At 43.2% G+C, this 14953-nt stretch overlaps 1 protein-coding gene across 2 annotated transcripts in view; it reads left to right on the top strand.

Annotated features, from left to right (window-relative positions):
- Positions 1 to 14953, top strand: part of LOC147105678 (G1/S-specific cyclin-D2) — a 61990-nt gene that overhangs the window by 41858 nt on the left and 5179 nt on the right. The gene's annotated exons all lie outside the window — the stretch shown is intronic.

The raw sequence follows: 14953 nt of genomic DNA on the forward strand, positions 1-14953 counted from the left end.
ACCATTTCTTATCAAAGCCACTAATGTGCAGTTTTCAGAGAAAAATGGGCAGTAGTGGACTGTAGTCTTGAAAACCACGTTCAAAATTCTGGAAATTCCCGTGTAATAAAAATGGAATTTGACTTATTCAATCGCCATAAAATTGCTGTAAACCAGTGGCCTTGCTGATCAATTCTACTTCAGTTTCTTTTAACTTAAATAAATAAAAATGATCTCTCTCTCCAACAGTAAATTATAAATATGGATATTTTAGTAAATGGTTCTTTTCAGGCCTCCATCATTAGTGTGTTAACACCAGCGGTTTGACAGCAACCCCAGTCCCTGTTGTGCTGGCTTTAACCACATTTTCTAACCAATTTCTCACTACATGTTCTCTGGAATGCACCAGCAATGCAAGTAAGAAATATCCAAAGTTTTGAAGTTTAAAAATACAGGGTTGTTGTGCTGCTACTAAGTTCCAAGTGCAAAATAAACCATTTGCACTGGAATCGACTGCCCAGTAAACAAACATTTTGATGGTCTGAATCACTGCTTCTTGTGTGTGTGTGCTTTAGGTAAAATATTAGAATTCAGAAGATTTATTTTACTTAGTTTCATACTGTAAAGTTGAGGGTAAATAAATGTGTTGGAAATAACCCATAGACAACATTTGTCATTTATTATTTTGGCTGAACCACTGGCTCGCTTCTATACACTATTTGGGATTATTTAAATTACCATGTTGATGTGTCTTATAAAAGTAGCTAGATTTGATTTCCAGTTTAATGTTATCACGGCAAAATCTGAATGAGGAAGTGAATACTGAAAACAATATGTAGGTTGTATTAAGCATTTTCTTCGATCACAGCAGCTTGTAATACAGACTCATTTACTTCATTGGGTACAAGCCACCAAAGCAGCTTTTTTTTTGCTTTTAGATTTCTATCCAGTTTCCTGAAAGTGATAACTTTAGTTAGGGTTCAGTTCCACAGGCAGAAGTATCCCTACTGTACATTGCCAGAGTGGATCTGGGCAATTGTCAGCATCACAGGTGTGCCTTACCCTATCTGGATCCAACACTCATACATGCACCTTTTCAGCAGCAGTCACTGGATAGCAATCAGGAGCAGCAACCCGCTCTGGCTCTTTCCCCTCCCTAACCCAGAGATGCTGAACTTCATTATCGTATTATGCAACCACCAAGCTAGTAGAAGGTGAACTTGATGACCTTGGTCTTTTTAGTCTAGCAAATCCTCAACTGCCTCCCAGCATAAATCAGCTAACTCAGCACAGACGAAAAGTTGAATCTAGGAGTAAATTAAAGGCTGTAACATAATTTAAAGCATTCCAAAAAATTTATAAAATGTCAGTCTTTATGCTTATTCTTTGACGCCATCTAAAAACAAGGCTAGTCCTTTATCTGCCTGCCAGCAATCTATTCTGCGACACTTCCTGTGCAGTTGAGGTTATCATTGAATGCGCTGTTGTTAGCGTGTCTTCTTTTGTGGATCCCATTTAAGTAGTAATATTTATCCCTCAACCAAGATCACTAATACAGATTAACTGGTCATTTATCTCATTGCTGTTTGTAGCACCTTGCTCTGTGCAAATTGGTTGCCACTTTTCCCCACATTACAGCAGTGACTCCACTTCAAAAGCACTTCATTGGCTGTGACGTGCTTTGGGATGTTATGAGCTTGTGAAAAGGTGCTATATAAATGCATGTTCTTTTTCTTTAACAAATAACTGAACCTTCAGTTAACTCATGGGTCAGTAAATTCCACAGGGGTTCTTCCTATCTTCTGACGTAACATCAGCAAAAACCCCAGAGAAAAAGCGTAAATGGCGGTTGGCACCATTTTTCTTACCGCAAGAGATCAGGAACCCCTGCAGAAATTTTACCGCATGGACCCCAGTGTAGAAAGCTGACTTCATGTGAAGGTTTAAACTGTGGACAGAGACATGTACCCATTGGCATTCTAAATTACCCAGAACTACACTTTTCCAATGACTATAGGTCTGTTGTACATTTGTTTTTGTTTTTCCTGAGTCCCCTTCAGAGAATCATGTCCCATGCACATCCTCCGTCCGCCCCCAGCTTCTACTTAAAAAACAGTGGGAGTGAAATTGGTCTTTGCCAGTAGCATGAAGCGGGCAACAGCAAACCAGCATGATTTCTTTTCCATTGAACTCAATGGAGAAGAAAATGGAGTGCGGTGTAAAATGGGCTGTCGATTCATTATCGCCCATTTCACACTACTGACGAAAACCAATTTCACCCACGGCGCCCCTGTATTTTTGCATAGAACGTGAGGATTTTATTTACTGGGCTAACCACATATTGCTTAAGACTGAACGCAACATAAATTGCACTGTACCAGTACTATACTACTGAATAAACTTGAATGTGAATGAACACTTGATGACTCGCCCTTATCTCAGTGCATAGTATGAATCTGTTTGCTAGCTCACAATTTGTAAAATCTCAGTTTGATTTTGGACATTTTTAAATGCAAATCAGTCTCTACAATTCAAACTACCTCTATATTTGCTTTGACGTAAATAAGTGAAGAAAATCTCACTTCACACAGATACATTGAGCTAAATTTTCAATAACTTTGGGACAACTCGGACCATTTTTTTGAATTGAGAGTCCGAACTGATCAAGAGGCATGACTTTAATATTGTTTCTCAAAACAGAGTCACCAGCCCCATTGATATATGTCCCTTCTAGAATCACAGTAATCTTGGCCTTTGCTATGGCGTCCTCTGAAAATAGATTTTGGGCCAAGGTGAAATCCTGCAATTCATTTACCACTTTTTCAGGAAAATATTCATTGAATTTTATACAAAGCTGAGACAAATGGTCAAGAATTACATCTTTAACATTTAGAACTGATGTTTTGTAGTCAATAATAACAAGACAATATCAGGAACACAGTCACATTGCCTTGCAGCACATAGTTATTCTGCAGCAAGCGTTTTTGACAAAGCTTTGTAATTTTTTCTGCATGATGAAGATGTTACATTTCTTACTTTGCAAAGAAAGGTTCAGTTCATTGAGCCTGTCAAATAGGTCGCCCAGTAAAACCTGGAAACGTGGATGAGGAAATTGTAGTGAAGTGGTGATTCATGCAGCACTCCTCCTTAAGCTTGCAGATTCTTGCCAAAAGAAGGCAAATGGAATGTTGGCCTTTATTGCAAGGAGGTTAGAAACATACAAACATAGAAAAATAGGAGCAGGAGTAGGCCATTCGGCCCTTCAAGCCTGCTCCGCCATTTCAATATGATCATGGCTGATCCTCTATCTCAACATATTCCTGCTCTCTCCCCATACCCCTCGATGCCTTTTGTGTCTAGAAATCTATCTCATTCAGGGACTTGGCCTCCACAGCCTTCTGTGGTAGAGAATTCCACAGGATCACCACCCTCCGAGTGAAGAAATTTCTCATCTCAGTCCTAAATGTCCTACCCCGTATCCTGCGACTGTGACCCCTCTTTCTAGACCCCCCAGCCAGGGGAAACATCCTCCCTGCATCCAGTCTGTCTAGCCCTGTCAGAATTTTATACGTTTCAATGAGATCCCCTCTCATTCTTCTAAACTCTAGTGAATACAGGCTTAGTCGACTCAATCTCTCCTCATACGACAGTCCTGCCATCCCAGGCATCAGTCTGGTGAACCTTCGCTGCACTCTATGGCAAGTATATCCTTTCTTAGGTAAGGAGACCAAAACTGCACACACTCCAGGTGTGGTCTCACCAAGCCCCTGTACAACTGTATTAAGACATCCTTGCTCCTGTACTCAAATCCTCTTGCAATGAAGGCCAACATACCATTTGCCTTCCTAACTGCTTGCTGCACTTGCATGTTTGCTTTCAGTGACTGGTGTACAAGGACACCCAGGTCCTTTTGTACATCAGCATTTCCCAATCTAGCACCATTTAAATAATACTCTACCTTTCGGTTTTTCCTACCGAAGTGGATAACTTCACATTTATCCATGTTATATTGCATCTGTCATGTATTTGCCTACTCACTCAACTTGTCTAAATCGCCTTGAAGCCTCTTTGCATCCTCCTCACAACTCACAATCCCACCTCCTTCCTAGTTTTGTGTCGTCAGCAAACTTGGAAATATTACATTTGGTTCCCTCATCCAAATCATTGATATATATTGTGAATAGCTGGGGCCCAAGCACTGATCCCTGTGGTACCCCACTAGTCACTGCCTGCCACACCGAGGAAAAAACATGTATTCCTACTCTGTTTCATGTCTGCTAACCAATTTTCAATCCATGCCAGTATATTACCTCCAGTCCCATGTGCTTTAATTTTGCACACTAACCTCTTATGTGAGACTTTATCAAAGGCCTTCTGAAAATCCAAATACACCACATCCACTGGTTCTCCCTTATCTATTCTATCAGTTACATCTCAAAAAACTTCAGTAGATTTGTCAAACACGATTTCCCTTTCATAAATCCATGTTGACTTTGTCTAATCCCGTTGATATTTTCTAAGTGTCCTGTTATCACATCCTTTATAATAGACTAGGATTTTCCCTATTACTAATGTTAGGCTAACTGGTCTGTAGTTCCCTCCTTTTTTAAATAGTGGGGTTACATTTGTCACCCTCCAATCTGCCGGAACTGTTCCATAATCTATAGAATTTTGGAAGATGACAACCAATGCATCCACTATTTCCATGGCTACCTCTCTTAGTACTCTGGGATGCAGATTATCAGGCCCTGGGGATTTATCAGTTTTCAGTCCCATTAATTTCTCCAGCACTTTTTTTTACAAATACTAATTTCCTTTAATTCCTCCTCCTCACTAGGCCCTTGGTTCCCCAGCATTTCTGGGAAGTTATTTGTGTCCTCTTCTGTGAAGACAGAACCAAAGTATTTGTTTAAATGCTCTGCCATTTCCTTGTTCCCCATTATAAATTCTCCTGTTTCTGACTGTAAGGGACCTACATTTGTCTTCACTAATCTTTTTCTTTTTACATACTTGTAGAAGCTTTTACAATCTGCTTTTATGTTCCTTGAAAGTTTACTCTCATACTCTATTTCTCCCCTCTTAATCAATCTCTTGGTCCTTTTTTGCTGTTCCCAATCCTCAGGCTTGCTACTTTTTCTGGCAACTTTATATCATAGAGTCATAGAGTTTTACAGCAAAGAAAGAGGCCCTTCGGCCCATCGTGTCTGCGCCGCCCATCCATCCCTGTCCAGTCTAATCCCATTTTCCAGCATTTGGTCCATAGCCTTGTATGCAATGGCATTTCAAGTGCTCATCCAAATGCTTCTTGAATGTTGTGAGGGTTCCTGCCTCTACCACCCTTTTAGGCATTGAGTTCCACATTCCAACCACCCTCTGGGTGAAAAAGTTCCTCCTCAAATCTCCTCTAAATCTCCTGCCCCTTACCCTGAATCTATGCCCCCTTGTTATTGACCCCCCTACTAAGGGGAAAAGTTCCTCTTTGTCTACCCTATCTATGCCCCTCATCATTTTGTACACCTCAATCAGGTCCCCCCCTCAGCCTTCTTTGCTCCAAGGAAAACAACCCCAGCCTGTTTAGTCTTTCTTCATAGCTGAGGCGCTCCATCCCAGGTAACATCCTGGTGAATCTTCTCTGCACCCTCTCCAAAGCAATCACATCCTTCCTATAGTGAGGCGACCAGAACTGCACACAGTACTCCAGCTGTGGCCTCACCAGCGTTTTGTACAGCTCCATCATAACCTCCCCGCTCTTATATTCTATGCCTTGGCTAACGAAGGCAAGTATCCCATATGCCTTTTTAACCACCTTATCTACCTGTTCCGCTGCCTTCAGGGATCTATGTACATGTACACCAAGGTCCCTCTGACCCTCTGTACTTCCTAGGGTCCTACCACTCATTGTGTATTCCCTTGCCTTATTTGTCCGTCCAAAATGCATCACCTCGCACTTTTCAGGGTTAAATTCCATTTGCCACTTTTCCGCCCATCTGACTAACCCATTTATATCGTCTTGTAGCCTGAGGCTTTCCTCCTCGCAATTTACCACCCCACCAATTTTCGTGTCATCTGCGAACTTACTGATCATACCTTTTACATTCTCATCCAAATCATTTATGTAGATCACAAACAACAAGGGACCCAGCACCGATCCCTGAGGTACCCCACTGGACACAGGCTTCCAGTCACAAAAGCAACCTTCGACCATCACCCTCTGCCTCCTGCCACTCAGCCAGTTTAGGATCCAACGCGCCAAGGCACCCTGGATCCCATGGGCTCTTACCTTCTTGACCAGTCTCCTATGCGGGACTTTGTCAAAAGCTTTACTGAAGTCCATGTAAACCACATCCACAGCATTTCCCTCATCCACCCCCCTAGTCACCCCCTCTCAAAATTCAATCAGATTTGTCAGACATGATTTACCCTTGACAAAGCCATGCTGACTATCCCCGATTAATCCTTGCCTCTCCAAGTGGAGACTAATTTTGTCCCTCAGAATTTTTTCCAATAATTTCCCTACCACAGATGTTAGGCTGACTGGCCTGTAATTCCCTGGTTTATCCCTGCTACCCTTCTTGTATAATGGTACTACATTAGCTGTTCTCCAGTCCTCTGGTACATCCCCTGTGGCCAGAGAGGTTCTGAAAATTTGTGTCAGAGCCCCTGCAATCTCCTCCTTTGCCTCCCACAGCAGCCTGGGATACATCTCGTCCAGGCCTGGGGATTTATCCACTTTTTGGCCTGCTAAAACCGCTAGCACCTCCTCCCTCTCGATGCTAATATGTTCAAGTATGTCACAGTCCCCTTGCCCGATTTCTATGTCTGCATCGTCTTTCTCCATAGTGAACACAGATGCAAAAAATTCATTTAAAACCCCGCCTACATCATCTGGCTCTACACACAGATTGCCACTTTGGTCCCTAATGGGCCCTACCCTTTCCCTGGTTATCCTCTTGCCCTTAATATACTTATAAAACATCTTAGGATTTTCCTTTATTTTGCTCGCCAGTGTTATTTCATGGCCCCTCCTCGCCCTCCTAATTTCTTTTTTAAGTATGCCCCTGCACTTTTTATACTCCTCTAGGGCTTCTTCCGTCTTTAGTCTTTTGTAACTGCCAAAAGCCCCCCTTTTATTTCTAATGCATTTTTGTATATCCCTTGTCATCCAAGGTTCCCTTTGCTTGTTGGTCCCACCCTTGACCTTTACAGGAACATGTTGGCGTTGTACTCTCTCTCTTTCCCTTCTGAAAGTCTCCCACTGTTTTGATGTGGATTTTCCTATAAGTAGCTGCTCCCAGTCCACTTTGGCCAGGTCCTGCCTTATCATATTAAAATCGGCCTTCCCCCAATTTAGAACCCTTATTTCCGGGCCGTCTTTGTCTTTTTCCATGACCACCTTAAATCTCACCAAATTATGGTCACTGTCGCCAAAATGCTCTCCTACTGATACTTCCACCACTTGCCCGGCTACATTCCCCAGAATTAGGTCCAGTACCGCCCCCTCTCTTGTAGGACTTTCTACATGTTGGCTCAAAAAGCTCTCCTGGATGCACTTTAAGAATTCTGCACCCTCTAAGCCTTTCACACTCTGACTATCCCAATTTATATTGGGGAAGTTGAAATCCCCCACTATTATTACCCTATTATTTTCGCACTTTTCTGAGATTTGCCTACATATCTGTTCCTCTTATCTCCCCCTGACTGTTTGGGGGCCTATAGTACACTCCCAGCAAAGTGCTTGCCCCCTTTTTGTTTTTAAGTTCTACCCATATGGCCTCATTAGAGGAACCCGCTAATATATCATCCCTCCTTACAGCAGTAATTGACTCCGTAATTAATATTGCAACACCCCCTCCCCTTTTACACCCCCCTCTGTCTCGCCTGAAGATTCTATACCCCGGAATATTGAGCTGCCAGTCCTGACCCTCCCTCAACCATGTCTCCGTGATAGCAACAATATCGTACTCCCATGTGTTCAACAACAACTTCAGTTCATCCACCTTATTTGCAAGACTCCTTGCATTAAAATAAATGCCTTCCAGCCCTGCCATATTGCCTTTTGCCTTCACATATTTGCTCTGCCTTCCCAGCTGACTTGTTTTCTCCTCTGTATTTGGCTGTAAATCACCCCCTACTATAGCTCCACTCTGTACCCCATCCCCCTGCCAAGTTAGTTTAAACCCCCCCCAGCAGTGCTAGCAAACCTCCCCGCAAGGATATTGGTTCCCCTCTGGTTCAGGTGTAAACCGTCCGACTTGTACAAGTCCCACCTTTCCCAGAAGCAGACCCAGTGATCCAGGAAACTAAAGCCCTCCCCCCTGCACCATCCCTTTAGCCACGCATTCATCTGTTCTATCTTCCTATTCCTATACCCACTAGCACGTGGCACCGGGAGTAATCCAGAGATTACAACCTTTGAGGTCCTGCTCTTTAATCTTTCATCTAGCTCCCTAAATTCTTGCTGCAGGACCTCATCCCTCTTTTTACCTATGTCGTTGGTACCAATGTGGACCACGAACTCTGGCTGTTCACCCTCCCCCTCCAGAATGCCCTGCAGCCGCTCAGTGATATCCTTGACCCTGGCACCAGGGAGGCAACAAACCATCCTGGATTCACGTCTACGGCCACAGAAACGCCTATCTGTTCCCCTTACTATAGAATCCCCTACCACTATTGCTCTCCCACTCTTTTTCCCCCCTTCCTGGGCAGCAGGAGCACCCCCAGTGCCAGGAAGTTGGCTGCTGCTGCCTTCCCCTGGTGAGTCATCCCCCTCAACAGTATCCAAAGCGGTATACTTGTTTGAGAGGGGAATGGTCACAGGGGTCTCCTGCACTACCTGCCTGCTTCTATTGCTCCGCCTGGTGGTCACCCATTTCCTGTCTTCCTGTGCAGCCCTTCCCTGCGGTGCGACCAACTCACTAAACGTGCTATCCACGACCCTCTCAGCATCGTGAATGCTCAACAACCCATCCACCCGCAGCTCCAGCGCCTCAATGCGGTCTGCTAGTAGCTGCAGATGGATGCATCTCTGGCACACGTAGTCATCTGGGGTACCGGGGTCCCTGAATTCCCACCTAGAGCAAGAGGAGCATATCACGGGGCTGGGCTCACCTGACATGACCTTCCCTTTACTTATTTTTAATTGGTGATAGTAAATTAATTTAAATTATCTCTAAGGCGCTTGTATAGTCTACCAGCAGTCCCTGCTACACCAGAAAAGACCCTAGTAACTATAAACTACAGAGTTAAAGTTTAAAAAAGAGAAATACTCACCAACCAATCACTTACCTGCTCCCTGGTGACGTCACACTCTGATTACTTTTTACCTCTCTCCTCTGCTGTTGATTTGGTATGCCTCGCTGCTCCCTCTGGTCGGGCCTCGTTGGTGACTCCTCTTTGGATCTAATATTATTCTTAATTTCTTTTGTTAGCCATGGTTTGGCCGCTTTTCCTTTTGTGTTTTTGCGCCAGAAAGGAATGTATAACTGTTGCAATTCATGCATTCATTCCTTAAATGTTAGCCATTGCCTATCCACTGTCATGCCTTTTAATGAAGCTCCCCAATCTATCATAGCCAACTCACTCCTCATACCATCGTAGTTTCCTTTGTTTAGATTTAGGACCCTAGTTTCGGATTGGACTTCTTCACTTTCCATTTCTATCATGTTATGGTCACTCTTCCCTAAAGGACCCCGCACAACAAGATTATTAATTAACCCCTTCTCATTGCACAATACCCAATCTAGGATAGCCTGTTCCCTAGTTGGCTCCTTAACGTATTGGTCTAAAAAACCATCTCGTACACACTCCAGGAATTCATCCTCCACAGTATTATTGCTAATTTGGTTTGGCAAGCCTATATGTAGATTAAAGTCTCCCATGATTACTGTAGTACCCTTGTTACATGCATCTCTAATTTCCTGTTTGATGCCGTCCCCTACATTACCACTACTGTTTGGAGGCCTATAGACAACGCCCACCAATGTTTTCTGCCCCTTGGTGCTGCTTAGCTCCACCCAGACTGATTCTACATCTTGATTTTCTGAGCCAATATCCTTTCTCACTATTGCTCTGATTTCATCTTTTACTAACAACACCACCCCACCTCCTTTTCCTTTTTGCCTGTCCTTTCTTAAATATTGAATATCCTTGGATATTCAGCTCCCAGTCTTGATCACCCTGCAGCCTCTGGGTTGGAGTATAAAAGCAGGGAAGTCCTGCTACAACTGCACAGGGTATTGATGAGACCATACCTTGAGTACTGCATACAGTTTTGGTGGTCTTATTTAAGGAAGGATATACTTGCATTGGAGGCAGTTCAGAGATGATTCACTAGGTTAATTCCAGAGATGAGGGGATTGACTTATGAAGAAAGGTTGAGCATGTTGGGCCTATACTCATTGGAATTTAGAAGAATGAGAGGTGATCTTATTGAAACATATAAGATACTGAGAGGGCTCAACAAGGTAGATGCAGAGAGGATGTTTCCCCTCATGGGGAAATCTAGAACTCGGGGGGGGGTATAGTTTCAGAATAAAGGGTCGCCCTTTTAGAACTGAGATGAGGAATTTCTTCTCTGAGGGTCATAAATCTGTGGAATTCTCTGCCCCAGAGAGCCGTGGAGGCTGGGTCATTAAATACAGTTAAGGTGGAGATAGACAGATTTTTGCAAGATGAGGGAGCGAAGGGTTATCATAGAGTTATACAGCACAGAAAGAGGCCCTTCGGCCCATCGCGTCCGCGCCGGCCATCAAGCCCTGTCTAATCCCATTTTCCAGCATTTGGTCCGTAGCCTTGTATGCTATGGCATTTCAAGTGCTCATCCAAATGCTTCTTGAATGTTGTGAGGGTTCCCGCCTATGGGGAGCAGGCAGGGAAGTGGCTTTGAGCCCAAGATCAGCCATGATCTTATTGAATGACGGAGCTTGCTCGAGGGGCCAAGTGGCTTATTCCTTCTATTTCTTATGTTCTTAAAACTTTACCACGGCAGCCATCGAACATCTTCGATGACCTTCATCTGTACTTTCAGTTGAAAGCACTTTAGTTTGAAAACATCTTGATGTATCTTCGGGATATTTGAATTACTGCTGATTTCTAAAAGTGCAAGTTAGACAAATCAGAGCTGCTCCTGGTGCATAATTACTGTTTCAAACATCCCGCACTGTGCCGAGATCACCCTATGCGAGGCTGCATCGATGTATACTTTTTCTTTGAATTTAAACTTAAATTTGCTCAGTTTCTTTATAATTTAAAGAAATTCTGAGTTTTGATGCATCCCTTCTGACTGTGTGAGGCTGCATCGTTGGCGCTCACCTCCTCAGTCAGCCTGTTTTACTTGTATCCAGGTAAATAACCTGAACCTGTCCTATGGGAGGTTAACCTTCAATCCAAATCTCCCTTCCCAAAGAATTGATTATAATTGTGTTCCATAATACCATCCATGTACAAGAAATAATTGGAACATACAAGTTACGATGGAAGAAGCAAAGAAAATGTTCATTTGAAAACTTACTTAAGATGGAACTGGGATATGTGGCATTAATCAGAGATATATTTAACAATAGTACAAGTACACATTTAATAATTAACATTTTGTTACTGAATTGATGCAGTAGTATCCAAGTCATAAGTCGGTGCAGTTGGGGATGGATGAAGTTATACAAGTAGGATGGACTTTACATAACTAGTCAAGTAGCATAAACTGCAGTTCATTCAAATTCTGTTTGACAGTGGAGGGGCAAGGACACTAAAAATAAATGAGAATTGGTTCCTGTTGATGCGGAGGTAGAAGGCAATAGTGTTATTTAAGGTAAAAGATCACCTAAAAGGTTCAAGTGCATATAAGAGTTGAAGCTGCAGTGCTTTACAGTAATACATGGAGCATTACAACAAAGAACTTGCATTTATATAGCGTCTTTAACATGGTAAAACACTCCATCGTGCAGTCTGAAGAAAATAAAAATTGGATGAGGGTTTCAACAGCAGATAGGCGGAGGTGGGGTAGAGACGGGCAGTATTAGGGGGATGACACAAAACTTGGAAATATAGTGAACAGTGAGAAGGAGAGTGATGGACTTCAGGAAGACATAGACAGGCTGGTGAAATGGATGGGCTTATGGCAGATGAAATTTAACGCAGAAAAGTGTGACGTGATACATTTTGGTAGAAAGAATGAGGAGAGGACATATAAACTAAATGGTACAATCCTGAAGTGGGTGCATGAACAGAGAGACCTGAGGGTACGTGTGCACAAATCATTGAAGGAGGCAGGGCAGGTTGAGAAAGCAGTTGAAAAGGTTCACGGGTTCCTGGGCTTCATGAATAGAGGTATAGAGTACAAAAGTCTGGAAATTATGATGAACTTGTATAAAACACTGGTTCGGCCCCAACTGGAGTATTGTGTCCAATTCTGGGCACCACACTAGGAAAGATGTGAAGGCCTTCGAGAAGGTGCAGAAAAGATTTACAAGAATGATTCCAGGAATGAGGAACTTAAGTTATGTTGATAGACTGGAGAAGCTGGGATTGTTCTCCTTGGAGCAGAGAAGATTTGATAGAGGTGTTCAAAATCATGAAGGATCTGGACAGAGCAGATAGAGTGAAACTGTTCCCATTGGCAGAAGGGTCGAGAACCAGAGGACACAGATTTAAGGTGATTGGCAAAAGAACCAAAGGCGATGTAAGAAAAAACTTTTTTACGCAGCGAGTGGTTAAGATCTGGAATGCACTGCCTGAAAGGGTGGTGGAGGCAGATTCAATCATTGCTTTCAAATGGGAGTTGGATAAGTAACTGAAGGAAAGAAATTTGCAGGGCTACGGGGAAAGGGCGGGGAGTGGGATTAGCTGAAGTGCTCTTGCAGAGAGCCAGCACAGGCTCGACTGGCTGAATGGCCGCCTTCCGTGCTGTAACCATTCTATGATTTTATGATGTAAGTAGGCGGTCTTGGTGATGGTGAACAGTCTGGTTCAGCCTGAGACATTGGCTAGGGATGGAATCAGTTGCTAAGGAAGAGAGTTTGTGGTGGGGGCTGAAGACAATAGCTTTGATCTTCCCAATGTTTAATTGGAGGTATTTATGCTCATCCAATACTGGATTTCGGTCAAACAGTGAGACAACACAGAGGCAGTGGAGGCGTCGTGAGAGGTGGTGATGAGGTAGAGCTGGGTGTCGTCAGCATACATGTGGAACCTGACATGTTTTTGGATGATGTTGCCAAAGGGCAGCATGTAGATGAGAAATAGAAGGGGCTAAGGATAGATCTTGGGGGCTCCAGAGGTAAAGGTGCAGGAGCAGGAAGAGAAACCATTGCAGGAGATTCTCTGGCTACAACTGGATAGATAAGAATGGAACTAGGTGACAGCAGTCCCATTCAGCTGGACAATGGATGATGGGTGTTGGAGGAGGATGTGTTTAATCGTGTCAGTGTGTGTCATTAGGAGGGATATGCAGCACAATAGTGTCACTACTCTCCCACATGGCAGCTGTCTCCCATTCTGCCAGCGCATTTCACACCTAATCTAGAGCCGTCTTTTGTCTCCACTTGTCCTATCACCATCTCGTCTCGTTTTGAATACCTCTTAATGTCTCTTCACTTCTCTCTTGTTCTCTCCCAGCCTGGCCTCTTAATCTATTTCATTTCCTGTGCTTTTCCAGTCTTGACAAAGGGTTTGCCCCAAAACGTTGACTCTATTTTCTCTCCACGGATGTTGCCTGGCCTGCTGAGTTTTTCCAGCATTTTCTGTTGTTATTTCGGATTTCCAGCATCTGCAGTATTTTGCTATCGACAGAAGAATGGTTGTGTGTATAAGGTGGTCAATAGCTGGAGCTTAGAGCATTGGAATATTTCTGAAAAATACTCATGAAATGAGACACAGAAGTGACAGCATTTGTGACCAATGCACTGTCCCTCCTCGATCTTTCCAAAACAAGTTTTTCTTTGCTTCTGATGTAAACATATGTAGTTAAAATTTTTACCTGCTGCTAGATGGTCAGAGAATCACCGTCAATGTTTGTTTTTATGTAATGGTACTATGAATGTGTAAAACATCTTTCTCATCATTCGTGGCACAAAAACAGTATTTTACTGTCAGAAAAAGTGAATTTTGATCGATATGTTTATGGTGGCATTTTGGGTTTGAGATGGAACATTAATTCTTACAAGTAGCATTATAAACATAGAACATAGAAGATAGGAGCAGGAGTAGGCCATTCGAGCCTGCTCCGCCATTCAACGAGATCATGGCTGATCATCCAAACCCTAGCACCCGGTCCCTACACCGACAGCCATCCCACCCAAGCCCTATCCCTGTAACCCCACGTATTTAATCCCCCCTAACACTAAGGGCCAATTTTTATCATGGCCAATCAACCTAACCCGCACATCTTTGGACTGTGGGAGGAAACCGGAGCACCCGGAGGAAACCCACGCAAACATGGGGAGAATGTGCAAACTCCACACAGACAGTCACCCGAGGCCAGATTTGAACCCGGGTCCCTGGCGCTGTGAGGCAACAGTGCTAACCACTATGCCGCCGTGCAGCACGTCTTAATGTTATTATTGTATAAAGATACAGCCCAACTCGACGTAAATCGGGACTGCTGAGGAAGACTAAATTTGGTCTTGAACGAAATGACTTGTTTCCTGTGAAAAAAGAGTCCTTAGATGATTTTCACAATTACATTCAAGGAGCTGCTGATGGTCAGTGACCCGTAAATCAGTATTTAAACAAAAATAGCATTATTAAAATATAGAGGATTTTGCACACTTGTGTGAAAATAGAATTGTACTGATGTTTAAAAATTGCAACCCAATACTCATTATTCTGCTTGTCCTTTGCCAGTGTTTAGTGTTACTTTGACATTAAAATTACTTTTGGTTTTATGGCTGCTAAGTCATATTTGCCCAAAGCTACTGACAGGCTTTATATTTTACTAGTCAAGTACAGTACCGTAGTGGTTATGTTACTGGAGTAAAAC

This window comes from Somniosus microcephalus, chromosome 17, assembly GCF_052327205.1.
Source record: "Somniosus microcephalus isolate GS21.2 chromosome 17, FLI_Smic_1.0, whole genome shotgun sequence".
Lineage (NCBI taxonomy): Eukaryota > Metazoa > Chordata > Chondrichthyes > Squaliformes > Somniosidae > Somniosus > Somniosus microcephalus.